At 42.1% G+C, this 19,326-nt stretch overlaps 1 protein-coding gene across 1 annotated transcript in view; it reads right to left on the bottom strand.

Moving 5' to 3' along the window:
* The window catches only part of myo3b (myosin IIIB), a 414,745-nt gene that overhangs the window by 337,762 nt on the left and 57,657 nt on the right, over positions 1-19,326 (bottom strand). The gene's annotated exons all lie outside the window — the stretch shown is intronic.

Here is a 19,326-nt window from a genome sequence, read left to right as displayed (position 1 = left end):
CACTGTGTTGGGAGACTACTGAAAAGTCAGCTGTTTATTGTTTCTAGACTAACAAATCAAAGGCCTGGTGACATTGAGTGCAGTTCAGGAGCAGCTGCTTGCATCTCACATCAACGGTAATTATCTGCCATCACAGAGCACAGCACTCAGCGACATTTTAAAAGCAAAAATTCACACCAGTGTCCACGGAAGACACATAGCACGGGTTAAGGTCCACAATTCATTTATGACAGGACGTTCAGTATTCGCATTGAAATATAATTTGCTGAAAGAGCTCAGCAGATCAAGCAACACTTGTGGTCGCAAAGGGATGGTCAATGTTTCGGGCCGACTACCAGGGACTTTTCCTATGTTATAGGAAAGATATTGTCAAGCTTTACTAGGATGTTGCCAAGACTCGAGGGACTGAGCTATAGGGAGAGACTGAGCAGGCTAGGGGTTTTATTCCTTGCCGAAGGCCGCCCCCCCGCAACCGCGCGTTGAGAGGACGGGACCCAATGGGTCCCCCTTAGTCTAGTATACTTTATATATTTGCATCAAATCTCTGCTCAATCTACGATGCTCCAGAGTAAACAGTCCAAGAACTTTGTCCAACCTCTCCTTATAGCTACTACCATCTAAACCACGCAGCATTCTGGTAAACCTCTTCTGCATCCTTTGTAAAGCCTCCATTTTCTTCCAGTAATGGGGCATTAAACGATTAAATGTAAAACTCACCCGAGTTGCCAAGTACATATAATTGTAATTTATACAGCAAATATCTAGATGCTGCATCAGGGATTTAGCCACTTAATGCAAACCTTATGATTTAATCCTTGCAGTGATTTTAAGATTATTCATGTATAGACAGCTTTGTCGCAATACATCTCTCTACAGGAAATTATACTCCTGCAAGTTGCACACTTCTAATGTATATTAAAACCCAAAGGACACCCTCCTCTTGCCAATGTTTCTGCCCCACTCTGCAAAACTGACAATTAACCATTACACCCACAGTTTTACCAAAATACTTTCCATTATTCACTTTGTTCATGAAGCAATAAAATTAAAGCTACTCATTAAAATATAGATAAGCAGTTCGCAATTTTGATTCTGTGCTTTTTAATGCTCCTCTACTAAAAATTAAGCAAGATTACCAAATAGTATATGAGGTAAGAAAATGAAAGTAAAAACCTACAGATGCTGTAAACCTGAAACAGAAGCAGAACATGCAGGGAACACTCAGTAAAGCAAACATCATAGAGTCAGAATAAGGAAACAGGCCCTTGGCCCAACTTTAGACCTTTATAGATACAGCACAGAAATGGGCCCTTCAGCTCACCGAGTCCATGACAACCAGCGATCACCCTGTACGCAAGCACTATCCTACACACCAGGGACAATTTACAATTTTATCAACCAATTAACCTACAAACCTGTATGTTGTTGGAGTGTGGGAGGAAACCAGGACACCCGTGAAACCCATGCCGTCACAGGGAGAACGTATAAAGTCCATATAGACAGCACCCCTGGTAAAGATTGAACCCAGGTCTATGCCACTGTAAGGAAGCAACTCTACCGCTGTGCCACTGTGCCACTCTACACTTGTCCATACCTCATCTGAGCTGGTACCATTTGTATGTTGGAAAAATAAATAATGTAATGTTTTGAGTTGAAGACTCTTTTTGAGAACTGGGAAAGAATGAAAACAAGTTAATTTTAATTTACAGAGAGGGTGGGGAGAGATGGATAGGCAAAGGAAAGTCCTATGATGGAACAAGGTGACAGCTGTCATGTGGATACAATGAAGAAGTTATCTGGTTGATAGGTTAATCGGAGCAGATAGAAAGTGAGAACAATAAGGCACAATACAGAGCTGTAGGAACTGTCCAGTAGATCAGCATATGCCAACAAAGAATGATTCACTAATTGTACAGGTGTTCAAGGAACTGAAGATGCTGGAATCTTGAGCAAAACACAAGGTGCTCGAGTAACTCAGCAGCATCTGTGGAGGGAATGGATAGGTGAAACTTTGGGTAGGGACCCTTCTTCAGACTGATTGTAGTTGGGGGAGAAAGCTGGAAAATAGGTGAGAGTGGGACAAGGCCTGGCAAGAGACAGGTGCATACAGGTGAGGGGAGTTTGATTCGCAGATGGGTGGAGTAAGTGACAAAGGCTAGACATGCAAAGAAGACAAAGGAATGTCAGGATAAGGAAAGAAGAGAAATGAAACACAAAGCCCAGAGAAAGAGATGTAGGTGGAAGGGAGTGGGGGTGGAGGGCAAAAGAAGAAGTGGTGGAATAGTGGGGGAAATGATTACACTTCAGTATGGGAAGGGATCGAGGCACAGGGCTGGCCAGTTCTGATATAAACAAAGAAAGTCAATTCATCTTAGTTGAATGGTTTTCTTAGGTGCATTCTGTCGGGCAGATACAGAGCTTGAAACCACGCACCATCAGATTCAGGAACAGCTTCTTCCACTTTGTTATCAGGCTTAGAAACATAGAAAATAGGTGCAGGAGAAGGCCATTCGGCCCTTCGAGCCAGCACCGCCATTCAGTGTGATCATGGCTGATCATCCCCTATCAATAACCCGTGCCTGCCTTCTCCCCATATCCTTTGACTCCACTAGCCCCTAGAGCTCTATCTAACTCTCTCTTAAATCCATCCACTTGGCCTCCACTGCCCTCTGTGGCAGGGAATTCCATAAATTCACAATTCTCTGGAGGAAAACGTTTTTTCTCACCTCAGTCTTAAATGACTTCCCCTTTATTCTAAGGCTGTGGCCCCTGGTTCTGGACTCTCCCAACACTGGGAACATTTTTCCTGCATCTAGCTTGTCCAGTCCTTTTATAATTTTATATGTTTCTATAAGATCCCCCCTCATCCTTTTAAACTCCAGTGAATACAAGCCTAGTCTTTTCAATCTTTCCTCATATGACAGTCTCGCCATCCCAGGGATCAATCTCGTGATCAGTCTTTCCAGAAGTGTGGGTACTGTCCGATTCACCTCTACCCCATTACAAGCATTGGACTTTGTCTAAGGGAACTAGTGAGCTACAATGCTGAGAATTATATTCTGCATTCTGTATCTTTCCATTTGCTCTACCAATTGTACTTGTGTTTGACTTGATTGAATTTATCTAATTGGTTTGGATACCATGCAAAACAAAGCTTTTCCCTACACCTCAGTACATGTGACAATAATAAGGCTAGTCCCAAACCTTGAGTCTGGATTAAAGCTGCAGCATGCCTTGATGAAGTGCTGTTCCTTAAGCTTTTATGAGACCTCATTTAACAGGACAGGAAACCATGGACAGGTAGGTTAGAATAGAATTAAGATGGACATTTAAAATGGCAAGCAACTGGAAGCTGGGATAGAATACAGGTGCTTCACAAGGCAGGCACCTATTATTTATTTGGCTCTAGAGAACACAGTGAGAGCACTAAATACCGTGCATTCACTAGTACAACTGAATCATTGCTTCAACCTGGAAAGTCTATTTGAGTCCCTGGATGGTGGGAAGAAAAGAAGGGAAAGGGCAGATCTCTGGCATTTGCATAGAAAATTGCTTTGAGATAGTGCTGGAAATGCATGGGAAATGGTCTCATTGAAATTCTGAAAGGAAATGTTGGCGAGTATATATGTGGTGATGCAATCTCATTGATAGGATAGATGAGGAATTGCAGGCATCAACACATAACTTATCAGCAAAGTGCAAGATGCATAGAGGATTTCTTCACTAGACTACTTATTCTTGAAGGAAAAGCAGTTTGTATATGATTTCCCTATCCTTTATGGTGGGATGTGGGGTAAGAGAAGGGAGCAGGAAGATACGTTAATTATATATTTTTTAGGTTAATTTTTACAGATACAGGCCCTTTGAACTATATTGTTTTATTTCTGTTTTTATATATTGAACCTCTTTTTTGTTATTTATTGTGATGAGGTCTATGGAGACTATATTGACATATCTGTTGTGCTGCTGCAAGTAAGAATTACATAGTTCCATTTGGGACATATGCCAATAAAACACTCTTGACCCTTGACTTAGTTCTATGTTATCCCACTTTTTCCATCCACTCCCTTTACACTTTGGGCGACTTTACAGAGGCTAATTAATCTAGAAACCCATACAACGTCGGTATGTGGAAGGAATCTGGAGCATTTGGAACAAACTGCAGCACCGGGAGGAAACCCATGCAGTCGCATGGAGAACATGCAAACTCCACACAGATGGCACTGGAGGTCAGGATCAAACCCAAGTCTCTAGTGCTGACACAGCAGCTCTACCAGCTGCACCACTGTACCACCTTATATCTATGCAATTATATTCTAGCTGATGCAAATATCGTAAAAGTGAACATTCTAAGTATAAAAATAAGATAAAACAGAAGATATAAGATGAAAGGTATGAAGATTATTCAGTCAAATCTAGCAAATGAGTAAGGTACTTGACTGAGTTGTCATTGTTTATCAATGATCATTGCATATTCTATTTTTATGGGGAAATTCTCTTTTGGGCAACTAAGTGTAACCCATCTGTAGTACCAGACCTAATGTTTGCATCTAATTGCCTGGAAATGCAGACCAGATGTGCTAAATTGATTTTGCATTCGCTTGAGCAGTTCTCTCCAGGGAAGTGAGATCTACAGAATATCAAATGTGAACTTTTTCAAAAGAGGAAACACACAACTTCCAAAAGACAATAGTTCTGAGAATACTAGACAGTTTTATCCAGAAAATACTAGACAATATTTTTTTTAAGACAAAGAATCTCGTCCAAATCATGAACAAAATTGTATAATCTATTCTATAACCCAGTACAACTATATTTCAATTTTGATATAAATCGTCACAATTAGAACCCAGAACTAAGTATGAGTCACCGAGTAACATATTGTTCATTTCAGGAATGCATTCGATACAAATCCAACAACAGTGGGGGCGCCGTTGAGTATGGCTGCCCTGCCTGCAGCTGATTGGCCTTTCAACCTTTTTTTCATTTTTAGTGTGTTAGTGTGTTTTGTTTTGGTGGTCTTCTAGTCTTTTTATGTGGGGGGTGGGGGAGGAAGGGGAAAACTTTTTTCTCAGTCCCTAACTGGTCGGAGATGCGACTTTCCTCTGAGCCACATCTTCGCCGCAGCCTACCAACGGGACTGGAGCGGCGTTTCCTGCCGGGACTGGCCAGAACTTCAGCTCTGGCGGCGGCACAGCGCTGAAGCACCATCGCGGAGCGGGCGATGCCTTACCGAGAGTCGCCGTGTGGTAAGCTCCGGAGTGCTGTGACCGCCGATTCCTACATCGCGGAGCTGTGGTCGCGGAGCTTCCAGCTGCGGGCGGCGCTGACTCTGAACACCGCGGAGCCTGGGATCTTTCGCCGAGATCGCCAGTGTTGGAACTCCGACCAGCCCGGCCTGTGGACTTCGGGAGCCGTGATCTCGGGTAGGAAGCGGCCGTTCCAGACACTCCAATCCGCTGAATGTTCTTCCGACCCCAGAACTCCATCATCCAGCGAGAGGGCCTGAAATATCGGGCCGCCGTTACAGCGACAGCGGAGGCCTCAATAGGCCTGACTATGGGTGAACAGGGGATAGGACTGGACTTTGTTACCTTCCCTCAGTGGGAACCATTGTGGGGGGTTAGTTTTATTGGTGTGCAGCAAATGGCAACTCAAATTTCACTACACCAATTGGTGTACGTGACAATAAATGTCTTTTGTCCTTTGTTTGTAATATCTACAGATAACATAAAAACCTGGCCAATTTAGCATTTGTGGAGAGCGAGTCAGATGTAAATGTTTCAGGTTAATGGCATCTCGTCAGTACTGGAAGAGAGAGAAGTAAACTAGTTATGTGGTGCACATGTGGATGTGATGAACTTAGGCGAGTTCTGTTGGTAAGTCTACACTTTTGTTGAAACAGTCTTCTCATGCCTACCCACGAAGATTGGATGAGATGCATTTCACCAACAATAAAACTGGGAAATTTGCCTGGAGATCATGCATCAGTGTAGGCCCAGCATGGGAGTAGCAGCCTTCAAATCTCTGCAAAATCTCTGAAAGCCATGAAAGGGAGTGCAGTTCGATCATAAGACATAGAAGCATTCGGCCCATCGAGTCTACTCCACCATCCAATCATGGCCGATCTATTTTTCCCTCTTAATCCTCAACCTCAATCCCTCTTGCCTTTGATGCCCTTCCTAATCAAGAACCTATCAATCTCTGTTTAAAAAATGTTTAATGCCTTGACTTCCACAGTAAGAACCTTTTATTCTGATCCTGTGACCTGTGGTTTTAGACTCTCCTACTACTGGAAACACCCTTACCACATTCACTCTGCCCAAGACCGTTCATTATCCGATAGGTTTCAATAAGATGCCCTTTCATCCTCCAACTCCATCCTTCTAAAGTCCAAGAGCCATCAAAACGCTCCTCATACATTAACCCAACCATCCCCAGATCATTCTCATAAACCTCCTCTCGACCCTTTCCAAAACTAACACATCCGTCTCAGATACGGAGCCCAAATATGCTCACAATATTCCAAATATGGCCTCACCAGCACCTTATGAAGCCTCAGCATTACATCCTTGTAAGTTCAGCCAGCTATCAAAGTATTTATCATATGTACCCATGGGTGTGATTTTATTCTCATGGCAATAGCATGCCTGAAGGCGGAGTTGCCATGCATGCCCTGCCGTTTTGGAAAGATTTTAGCAATACGTCAACATTGGTGGAAAGGGCAAGTCTGTATTACGTGTATCAGTGTGGAGAATAGGCTGCTTGCCACTGACAGAACGTTCCAGCTCATTACATCCCGATCCAGCCATCAAAAATATTTGCATAAAAAACAGAAGCAGGCAACAACCATATGTCAAGTCTGCTCTGCCACTCGGCGAGTTCATGGCTGATCTTATATTTCAGTTCAATCTCCCAAAAATTACGATCTTAAACACAGTGAAAAACCAAAGTTCTCCCGTTTATAGAATTTCAAAGACATACAACTGTAATTGAATAAATTTCTTCCCTTCTTCATCCTAAAGAACCAACTCCTTAAACTAATAACTGCCAGATCAACGAGGTGGCCTCTTAGTATCTGTATTGTCAATGGTTCTCATAATGAGGTAGTTAAATGTGGGTAGGTAGAAACAAGAAACTGCAGAAGCCGGTCCACAAAAAAAGATGCACAGTGCTGGAGTAACTCAGCAGGTCAAGCAGCATACCTGGAGAACATGGATAGATGATGTAGAAACATTAAAAAAAAAAATAGGTGTAATGGCAATTTCTAACCTTTTCTATGTCCAACTATCTGTTGCCATTACTACACAGGAATGTGGGAGTGATCCTATGCAGACAAAAGAACGGATTTGATGATTTCCAGCTTAATTGGTTCTTTATTGAAGTAGTTGTACAGACAAAAAGTTGAATATACCAGATCCTCTTAATTCTTATACAAATTGTAGCTTTCTGTTCTTAGTTTCTGGTAAGAACTGTGTTCTCTCCAAATCTCGTGGCTGGTCCAATCTGGCCACTCCCTCTCCAACTATGATATATATAACGCCCATCTACGTATCAAATGCCCACCCCCAAGCGTTCAAAATAATACTGCTAAAAATATCTAGATAATATAATATAATATGCCAACAATAACTAGCCTAAGCATGAATGGCTCCCACACACCATCCCCTTATTGTTCTACGTATATACCAAAAGAATTACCAATAAACATTAACAGGAGCTATAAAAGCTTTACATATTATCAAAAACAGAAGTATGTAATATGTGTTCGCATTAAATCTTATTTGGTGATTCTTCAATCTTCTTCTTTAGCTTCTTGGAGCAGACATATCTTTATTATCGGTCTTACCAAGATGTTGCTTTTAGTCTGAAGTTGTACTGTGCACCGAAAGTTGCTTTAAAGACTTGCATCTCTTTATCAACCTTTTCCTTTAGTTTGCCAGCTTCTTCAAAGCTACTCATAGCAGGCTGAATCTCCTTTCTTTTTAGTGTCAACTGCAAGAGTATTGTCCTTACTTTAAGAAGCCAAGCTACCGCAGTCTTCAGATTTTTCCTTGATGAGAAATAGGTGATTAGAGAGTTTGTTGGGTTCAATGGATCCTTGAAAGTGATGTTCACTGTAATATCTTGTTTAATTTCTGAATCGTTAGCAGAGATTGCAGATTCCAAGTTGAGGTTTGGCCGCTCTCTGTCTGGCTTAGACAAACTCTGGTACCTTGATCCATCTCTAACTACTTAAGAAGCGGTCTGCTGTTAGTCCTCTGGAGGCTTCATCTGCAGGATTTTCCTTTGTGCCAGCATATCTCCATTGTGATACATTAGTAGCATCCTTAACAAAAGAGATCATGTTTGCCACAAATGTTTGGAAGCATTTAGTTTTGTTGTTGATGTACTTAAGCACAGTTGTGCTATCAGTCCGGAAGATGGATTGATCCAGTGGTAGCTATAATTCCTTTCACAGCATTATGTCTACTCTGTCAGCTAGGACTGCAGCTGCAAGCTCCATTCTGGGAATTGTTATTTATTTCAATGGTGCCACTCTGGCTTTTCCCATTATGAATGCAACATGTCTCTCTTTGTTCTCATCTTCCAGTCTTAGATATGAAACAGTACTGTAACCACTTCCACTTGCGTCTGAAAAGTGATTCTGCTGTGCACATCTGACGATCAAAGTTTACGGGCTTCATGCACCGGTCCACTTTAAATTCTGACATCTTGTTGAGATCTGCTAACCATCCTGTCCATTGCTGAGAGATAGCTTGGGATAAGTTCTCATCCCATCAGAGGTTTTCCGTACAGAGCTCCAGCTTGGCTGACAGAGTAAATTGTGCTAGAAATCCTAAAGGATCGTAGATAGAGCCAACTATGGACAAGATGCCCCGTCTTGTGTATGGTCGTTCCTGTGCTGCAATTTTGAACTTGAACACATCTGCTTCATCTGCACCTGTGCAAGCCCAGTGCCCTTTCCTTAGGCAGATTGCCTTTGTCCAAGTCCAACTCCCTGGTCTCCTTGGTTCTGTTTTCTTGTGGAATGTATGCCAATACATCACGGCTGTTGGTGATGCACTTTAATAGCATGAATCCTCCCATTTGGCAGAGAGAAGTTAGGTCTGCTGCTATTCTAACTGTTTCCTGTTGTGAAAGCATGCATTTTAAACAATCATCTACATAGTTTTTCTTTACTGTGTTTGTCACCTCTGCTTGATAGTGAGATTCATTGGCTTCAGCGGTCTTCCTTAATGCAAAGCTTGCTCAACTTGGTGATGACACTGCTCCAAAACAATGTACCTTCATCCGGTATTCAACAAGATCTTGCTGTACATCACCCTCGGGCCACTACAGGATTCGCAAATGGTTGATATGCTTTTCTGATACCTTGACCTGATGAAACATTGCTTTGATATCAGCCATCAAAGCAACCGATTCTGGTCTGAATCCGAAGAGAACTCCAATTAGTGAGTTAGTAAGGTCTGGACCCTGCAGCAGTTGGCAGTTAAGTGATGTTCCTTTGAAGACTGCACCACAGTCAAAGACCACCCTCAAGGTTCCTTTCCTTGAGTAATACTACCCATGGTGTGGGATGTACCAGAGCTCTCCATCACTTCGATTCAGCTGGTCCACTGGTACCATTTCAGCATAACCATTATCAATCATTTCTGTGAGGATAGATGTATATTCATCATGAAATTTCTAATTCTTGCCAAACCTGCGTTTCAGGCTCTGGTTGCGCTGCTCTGCAATGTAACGGTTATTCGGTAAACTGACACTTTCTTGTTTGAAAGGTAAGTCTAAACAATCGTGTCCATCTATCATCTTTACTGAGTGATTCATAATACCATAACTTTACCTCTTCTCTGGACATTTCTTCTGCTTCCTTGCTGGTTCTTTCACTGAAGTCATGGTTCTATTGCTTGACCTCCTCTAGGTTTATAATAGATATTCGGTTGACAGCAGCAGCAGGCAGCCATCTTCATCCCTGCTGTCCTTGTCTCTTCTCAGGGGACCATAGATGACCCATCCCAGTAGGGTCCTCATGGTGAATGGTCCATCCCCTTGGCTGTTGACCAGCTCTCAAGGTTCCAATACCTTTGAAGCATTTGTTCCGATGAGTAGGTCGATGCCAGAGTCCATTTTAGGAATCCTGATATCCTTCAAGTAAGGATTGTATTACATCTTCCTGTCTGGGAATATTTATCTGAGAAACAGGCAAGGTCTTGTGTGAACACATCAAACAGTTGTATAAAATCGTCTTTGTCCGAACTAGATATTTCCAAACCTGAGATATGATGACTGATCACAGACTTCTCTTGATTCATGGTGCACAAGAGAATTTTAGTCTTGTTTCCTGTAATGTTCAACCTTCTCATCAAGTTTTCTGTGCAAAAGGTAGTTGAACTTCCATGATCTAAAAATGTGTAAGTTTGCAACACTGTGTCCCCCCTTGTGGCTCTTTACCTGTACTGGTTTGATGGAGAAGATGCAAGTTTCATCACCGGCCCCAATATGGCCACACATCTGAGATGAGGAAACAGCATTACTCACAGTTGGCTTCTCATTCTATTTTGTATGCTCCGGCTTCATCTCTGTATTCTTTTGTTCAACATGAAGTATTTGAGGATGATCTTGGTTGCACACGTCACAAGTCATACGACTCTTGCAGTCTCTGCTCATGTGTCCTTTCTTCAAATATCCAAAGCAGACCCCCTTCTCCCTTAAGAAGTCTATCTTTTCTTTGCGCCTCTTCTTCCTGATCTGTGGACACACCACCTTAATGTGTGATCACTTTTATTACAGAACAAACAAGAACCTTGAGTATTAGTGGTAGATACATTTCTTCTCGTTTCACGAATAAATTTGTATTGTATTGTAAATTTGCATTGTATTGTATTATTGTATTGTATTGTGGGATTTGCTTGCACTGCTATTTCTTTGGGTATTACAGTTGTTGCAAAATTGCTTCCCTTTTATCCTGATCTTTCTCTTGCTTTAGCAAAAGTAGAGCTTTTGACAGTTGCAATTGGTCTATCATCCTGAATGTTTCCAAAACGTGGATCTGACGGTATCTTTACTTGCCTCTCCATGAAGTCTGCCAGGTCAGAAAATTGCGCTTGACGTCCATGCTTTTTTTGTATCTGACATGCCCTATCCCTCCACTTGTCTCCGAGCTTGTATGGCAGTTTTGGAAAGATAGTCTTCATATTGGAAGCAACATTCATTTCCTCCATATTGGTGAGATGTTCCATGGCATTACAACAACTTCTAAGAAACAGCGAGAACACATGCGATGCCTTCACATCCTCTTGCTTGATCACTGACCAAGCAAAGGCCTTGACCATGTATGCATTGGCAATCTTATGTTCATTACCAAAATATTCTTTAAGCAAATATTTTGCTTTTTTATAGCCTTGGGCTGGAGGCAAATGTTGGCAACTACGGACTAAGTATTTTGGATACCCTCTTGTGTATTGCCCTAGGCAATGCAAGCAATCACTCTTATCATTAGTTTTTCTTTCCACTCCTTTCTCAAATGCCGTAATGAAAACTTCATACTGCAAAGGATCATCATCATAAACAGGAATGTCTCTTGGTGGTAACGTAGAAGAGAGATCTTGTTGAACCGGAAGAGCAGTAATCTAATTTTCCTTCTCCATTAGGTTCCAGATATCACGCTGGTTTCCATCATTCCGTGCAGGGACGATAGTACTAACATGCCCCTGCATACCCCTGCTCATATGGGCTCTAACAGGTGCTCTGAGAGCTGTTTGTTTTGGTCTAACAAAGTGTTGCACATATCAGGCAAATATTCATCAGCCTGTAGATTTAATTTAGCTGACGTTTCCCTTTGAGCATTTCCTTTTCTAACATAAGAGCTCATCCCGTGAGATACTCTAGAGCTGCTTCTTGATCCCTTGGCCTTGAATATATTGATCCTTACATCGGTTTCTGCCAGCTCCATCTCTAATTCCAGCTGCGCCATCTCTCTTTTCAATTGACTCTCTTGTGCCTCAGTCTCTCTTAACAATTGCTCCCTTTATGTTTTCAATTGCTCCTCTTGTGCCTCAAGCTTGTGCTTTTTACTCATGGTGGCAGCCCATTCCAAGAGAACCGCCCTATCTGCCTGAGCTTTAATACGAGCAGAGACCCTTGAAGATGCACATGATGAAGAACTAGATTTGTGGCTTGATCTTCGTTTTGAGACATTTGAAGCACTGTCTTCAGGTCCAATTTCTTATGATTGACACACCCTGTGGTGAGGGATGTACCAGAGCTCTCCAATTTCAGATAACCACCTATCTACATTTTGTATAAACCATTAAAAGATTCTATTCTTTCCCAAAACCACGGATTTTGCCTTTCAACCTCCTTTTCAAGCATTGGTAGTTCCAGCTATGACTCGTGGCATTCTCTGACTTCATTGCAGAGCTCGGTTAATTGAACCAGGTTAGATTGCACTTCATTCACATTTTCATCTGATTTCATGAGCTCCTTCAGCTTTTCAATTAACTTGTCAGCTTGATTACATATCGTGTTTCTTGACTTCTGACGCCTTTCCATGAACAATTCCCAGCCTTTGTCCATTAGCTTAATGAGTCTTCTTTCTTTTCCAGGATCCTGTTCCACATCTCCCTCTTGTAGCTGAGCTTTAGACATACTGGCTCACTATCCCTTTAAGGTATTGACGTAAAGCCGTATCCTTACAGGCTAGAATTCAAAACAACTGACCGGGAATTCAAAACAGCAGATATCGTTGTGATTCACAAGGTCACTTCTCAAATCTCCATAGTACAGCCGTTTTCCAATGCAGCTTAATACAGTGCGTTCAGCTCTACTTTAGCTTTTCCAATAAAGTTTAATACAGTACTGCTCACTCATTCCCTGCACGTTGGCTCTCGAAGTTTCCAATCTTCATTAGTCAGCAAATCGCAGGTGGCGCCGTCAGGCTTGTAAAATAAACCAATCCTTTGTTCCGTTTACACAAGCTCCAGTTTCACATAGAGACAAGTTCCTACTTTAATGTAATGGCAATTTCTAACCTTTTCAATGTCCAACTTTCCATTGCCATTACTACAAGGGAATGTAGGAGTGATCTTACGCAGACAAAAGAACGGATCTTCAAGTCGCATGATTTCCAGAACCAAATAAAGAATTTAAATTGGTTGTACACAAAAATGCTGGAGAAACTCAGCAAGTGCAGCAGCATCTATGGAGCGAAGGAAATAGGCAATGTTTTGGGCCGAAACCCTCTTCAGACTGAAGAAGGGTTTCGGCCCGAAACGTTGCCTATTTCCTTCGCTACATAGATGCTGTTGCACCAGCTGAATTTCTCCAGCATTTTTGTGTACCTTTGATTTTCTAGCATCTGCAGTTCCTTCTTAAACAATTTAAATTGGTTCTTTAGTGACGTCATTGTACAGACAAAAAGATGAACATACCAGATCCTCTTAATTCTTATACAAATTGTGGCTTCTCGTTCTTACTATCTGGTAAGAACTGCGTTCTCGCCAACTCCCGTGGCTGGTCTGACCTCGCCACTTCCTCTCCAACTATGATATATATAATGCCCATCTACGTATCAAAAGGCCACCCCCAAGCGTTCAAAATAATACTGCTAGAAATATCTAGACAAAATAATATAATATGCCAACAGTAACTACCTTAAGCATGAATGGCTTCTACAATAGGTGCAGGAGTAGGCCATTCAGCCCTTTGAGCCTGCACCCTCATTCAATATGATCATGGCTGATCATCCAGAATCAGTACCCTGTTCCTGCTTTCTCCCCATATACCTTGATTCCACTAGCCGTAAGAGCCACATCCAACTCTCTCTTGTATACATCCAGTGAATTGGCCGCCACTACCTTCTGTGGCAGAGAATCCCACAGATTCACAACTCTCTGGGTGAAAATGTTTTTCCTCATCTCAATCCTAAATGGCCTACCCCTTATTCTTAAACTGTGACCCCTGGTTCTGGACTCCCCCCAACATCGGGAACATTTTTCCTGTATCTAGCCTGTCCAATCCCTTGAGAATGTTATATGCTTCTATAAGTTCCCTTCTCGTCCTAAATTCCAGTGAATATAAGCCCAGTCAATCCATTCTTTCATCATATGTCAGTCCCGCCATCCTGGTAATTAATCTGGTGAATTTATGCTGAACTCCTTCAATAGCACGAATGTCAAGTCAAGTCAAGTTTATTCGTCACATACACATACGAGATGTGCAGTGAAATGAAAAGTGGAAATGCTCGCGCAAAAAGGCAAACAAACAAACAACCAAACAAACTACAAACAGAATAGAACAGAATCACATATTCTTTTACATATTAAATATTGTGGGCGGAAGGAAAAAGGGAAAAAAACAGCAATTTTTAAAAACAGCAGTAGAGTGGTACAGTAAAGTTAGTCCCTGGTGAGATAGGAGTTCACAGTCCTAATGGCCTCTGGGAAGAAACTCCTTCTCAACCTCTGTTCTCACAGCATGGCAACGGAGGCGTTTGCCTGAGCGTAGCAGCTGGAACAGTCCGTTGCAGGGGTGGAAGGGGTCTCCCATGATTTTATTGGTTCTGGAGTTGCACCTCCTGATGTATTGTTCCTGCAGAGGGGAGAGTGAAGTTCCAATAGTGCGTTCGGCCGAACGCACTACTCTGCAGAGCCTTCTTGTCCTGGGCAGAGCAAGACCAAAACTGCACACAATACTCCAGGTGCGGTCTCACCATGGCCCTGTACACAGCTGTAGGATCTCTTTGCTACTATGCTCAAATCCTCTCGCTATGAAGACCAACATTCCATTTGCTTTCATCACTGCCTGTTGTGCCTGCAGGCTTACTTTCAGTGACTGATGTACAAGGATACCCAGGTCTCGTTGCACCTCCCACTTTTCCTAATCTGACACCATTCAGATAATAATCTGCCTTCTTGTTCTTGCCACCAAAGAGGATAACCTCACATTTATCCACATTATACTGCATCTGCCCTGCATCTGCCCACTCCCCCAACTTATCCAAGTCACCCTGCAGCCTCATAGCATCCTTCTCACAGCTCACACTGCCACCCAGCTTTGTGTCATCCGCAAACTAGGGGGTGTTACATTTAATTCCTTTGACTAAATCGGTAATCTATATTACTAAAAGTTTGATCTTGACCACTTCCTGTTGTTCTGTATATTGATTTTAGAAAAAACTCTGCCACTTACGGCTGTGATTTTTGGCTATCTTTTTCAGAGTCCCCCTCCGTTGCACAGGACAAGAGGATATTTCCCATCGATTAAAAATAAAAGAGTTATTAGTGTTTACAAAATGTGGAGATTCTCTCTCCTGAAGGCCACGCCCCTTCCGGAGGGATTATAAAACCCGGAAGTGTTGAGTGCCTCAGTCAGTCTCTGCAAGATGGGGCAGCGAGAGGGTCACGTCTCAGTCTGAGCTGTGAATAACACTGAACACATGTCTACTAAACTGTGAGTGTGGTTTTACTGACCTTGAGTGCCCTTAATGTGGTTTGAAAATGAAAATGTGGTTGGTTTGAAACAAAGCACAGCAAATGGTTGGTGGTGGTTGGTTTGAAATAAAGCACGGCAAATGGTTGGTGGTGGTTGTTTTGAAATAAAGCACGGCAAATGTTTGGTGGTGGTTGGTTTGAAATAAAGCACATCAATTGGTTGGTGGTCGTTGGTTTGAAATGGCAAATGATTAAAAGTCTAAACTTTTCTAAACCAACCACCACCACCCTGCATGAAATGGAATTTCAAGGAATAGCCGTGAGTCAACTGCCAGCACATCAGGCTTGAGTGACTGAGTTGCCAGCCAAGAATCCATTTGCCCCACAATGTCCGTACTAGCCCTCCGGAAACCAGTCCCTTCAGCGCACAACACCCATACTAGCGCTCCAGAAAGCCCCCCCCACCCACTGGCCACCAATATTGGAATTGGTGGAGAGGTGGAATATTGCGTTGGGGGACCAGCCCTCCCGTGTGAAAATGGGACCCACGTTGGGGTCCTAGTACTTAGCGTTGAACAATTAATGCTCTTGAACATTCAACTACAATGGACCTCCCTTGGCTCGTCCTTCAAGTGATCTGAGCGCAGGAAATATGCCAACCTGACTGCCAACTGCTACGACCTACTACAAAAAAACCAGACCTTTTTTTACCTAAAATATACTAAATTTCTGTTCATGTTACAGAGGGGATTAGGCTCCCTGGGAACAGCCCCTGAATTCGTTTCCCAAGCGGCAACTGCAGGAAATGATTTGTTACTATCCTTCCTTGAACTGTGAAGCAATCAGTGAGGCACATGAAATGGCCATCTTCTATGTCATGAAGACCATTGTGAAGAACATATTCCTGCCACTTGGTTTAGGTGGGAAGGGAGTTGGTCTCTGTGGAAAGCTGAGAAAGCTGAGAAAATGTGAAAGGGGTGGAAATGGGAAGATTGAGACTGTTCCCTCCACAACTACCTGATTAACACATCCCTTTCCACACAAACCACCTCCTCCCCAGATACGTTCCCCTGCAACCGCAGTAGATGCAACACCTGTCCCTATACCTCCTCCCTCGACTCTGTTCAGGGAACACGACAGCCCTTTCAGGTGAGACAGGGATTCACTTGCACCTCCTCCAACCTCATCTACTGTGTCCGCTGTTCTGGGTGTGGACTCCAATACATATCGGCGAGACCAAGCGCAGACTCAGCAATCATTTCGCTGAACACAACCGCACAGTCCACCTAGGCCTGTGTGATCTCCCAGTTTAACTCCTCCTCCCATTCCCACACTGATCTTTCTGAGCCCTGGGCCTGCTTCACTGTCAGAGTGAGGCCCAATGCAAATTGGAGGAACAGCATCTCATATTTCACTTGGGCAGCTCACAACCCAGTGGTATGAATTGATTGCTCCAACTTCAAGTAATCCTTGTCTTCTCCCTCTCTCCATTCCTCCCACATCCTAGTTCTCCAACTAGTTTCAACGTCCTCCTGATTAAATTTTACAGATGGTATGCCTCGTTGTCACCTTCCCCTCAGCTAACAATGAACCATTCTACATTTTTCCTTGATCAACATCACCTTTGATTTGTGTTTTCACAACTTACCCTTCCATATCTCTATGTCTCCCTCTCCCCTGACTCTCAGTCTGAAGAAGGGTCTCGACCCGAAACATCATGCATTCTATCTCTCCAGAGATGCTGCCTGTCCAGATTGTGGCCTCAATACATCAGTGGAAGTTAAGTTGTGAACGGGTTTTTTTTTTCTGAAGGCTGGTTCTTGTTTGCATTAATGCTGCTATCCAAGTGTTTCCATAACTCTTGAATCCCTAGCAACTAGTCTAAATGTGGAGATAAGAAGTGATGGAATGTATCTTGTGGTTAAGAACAGGATCCAGTTAAAATGAGCACTTTCCGCTATTTAACAATCTTTGAACCTGGCAAACTTTCTCATGCGTTTAACATTTTAACAGATTCATTGCTTATCACTGATCAGATCAAGATTAGCAAAACACAATTTTTATGCTGCATATCCAAAACATTTAAATAATAATAGAAAGAGCAGGTTAAATTTTGAAGATTCTTTTTTTTTTAACTTTTTGAATATCTATCCTAAAATCCTGTGTGTCAAACATTGCTTGCTGTGAAGTTCATTGGGATATTCAATACACTGCCATATTAATACAGTTTAATGACAGAGTGGTTTAAACAAAAGAGTAATTATACATTTGATTCAGCTAACTAATTCCTTTCCATTTGAAATATATTCTCAATACTGCCAGTTAAGATTAGGTCATTCTATAATTACGCTGTCAGTTAGAATTTGGGCAATCAGCAGTTTGTGAATTTGATATGCTGTTGAATTTGGAAATGTTTTTGAAAATGAGGAATAAAATGTTGCCTTTTTTGATTTTCCATCTGATTTATTAAAAAATACAAACCTTAAAAAAAAATAGCTCTACCAGAAACCTGGCAAATAATCAAAGCTAAAATAAGATCAAAAATCTGGCACTAAAGCCCTGTCAAAGTTAAATGCAACTGCTGCAAAAAAAAAAGCCATACAAAGCAAATGACACTTAGCTGACTGCTACTTCTGAAACTCTCAGTTGCAATCATTTAAAAAAATATTGAAGTAAATGTCAACAAAATGTGGCCATTATATTCCCGGTATGATGGTGGTTATTTTTCATACTAAAAGATTATTGAACAGTGAGTCAGACTTCAACACTACATTATTAAACCCAAAGCAAAATCAAATTAGTCCATGTGGTGTTTAAAAGATAGACATGATATTGATCCATGACTGCTAATAGCACCTTACATCCCTATATGCTGTTGCCCATTAATTTGTGTGATCATGGACCATAGAACAGTACAGTACAGGAACAGACCCTTCAACCCAAAAAAGTCCATTCCGAATGTGAAGCTAAGTAAAACTAATATCCTCTGCCTGCACATGATCCATATCCCTGCATTATATGTGCCAATCCAAAAGCCTCTTGAATTCAACTGCCCTATCTGCCTCCAGCACATTCTAGGCATCCACCACCCCGAGTGAAATAAAACTTGCCCCACACATCACCTTTCAACTTTGTCTTTCTCACCTTACAGCTATGCCCTCTGGTCTTTGATGTTGCCACCCTGGGGGAAAAAGGTTCTGACTGTCTACCCTATCTCAGCCTCTCATAATTTTAAATGCTTCCATCAAGTTTCACCACAGCCTCTGACATTCCAGAGAAAACAATCAAAGTTTGTACAATCTCTCTTTATATCCAATACCCTTTAATCCAAGCAGCATTCTGATAAACTTCAGCATAATCTCCAAAGCCTCCACATCCTTCCTGTATTTGGGTGACCACAACTGCACACAATGATCAGCCAGCACTGCACACAATGATCAGCCAGCACATTTCATTTGATGTTGGTATCGATATGACTGAGGTTCTCCTGGAGCACATCGTTACATCTCTATTGTTTCCCAATTTGGATTCATTTGTTATCACAATTTTCTGCAGATGTTTGTCTATGTACAATATTTTATTCAAAATGCCAATTTTATTCGAAATCCCAAATATAATGTGACCAGGACACCTGAATTTTCTCTCGTGTCTCTTCAAGATCATCATGACGAGCTTGACTATACGATACGATAGAACTTTATTTATCCAAGGAGGGAAATTGGTCTGTCAACAGTCATAAAACACAGCAAGATACATGAAACATGAAATTAAAGTTACGAGTGGAAAGTCCAGGATTGAGGATGTGGGGATTGGGGGGGGGGGGGGGGGGGAGAGGAGGAGTTGTCCAGATTTCATAGTTTCCAATGATGCCCTGCACATCTTTATTCCTGAA

The sequence above is a fragment of the Leucoraja erinacea genome, chromosome 7 (assembly GCF_028641065.1).
Source record: "Leucoraja erinacea ecotype New England chromosome 7, Leri_hhj_1, whole genome shotgun sequence".
Lineage (NCBI taxonomy): Eukaryota > Metazoa > Chordata > Chondrichthyes > Rajiformes > Rajidae > Leucoraja > Leucoraja erinaceus.
Note: the sequence above shows the minus strand (reverse complement) of the source record. Positions and strands in the feature narration are given on the sequence as shown.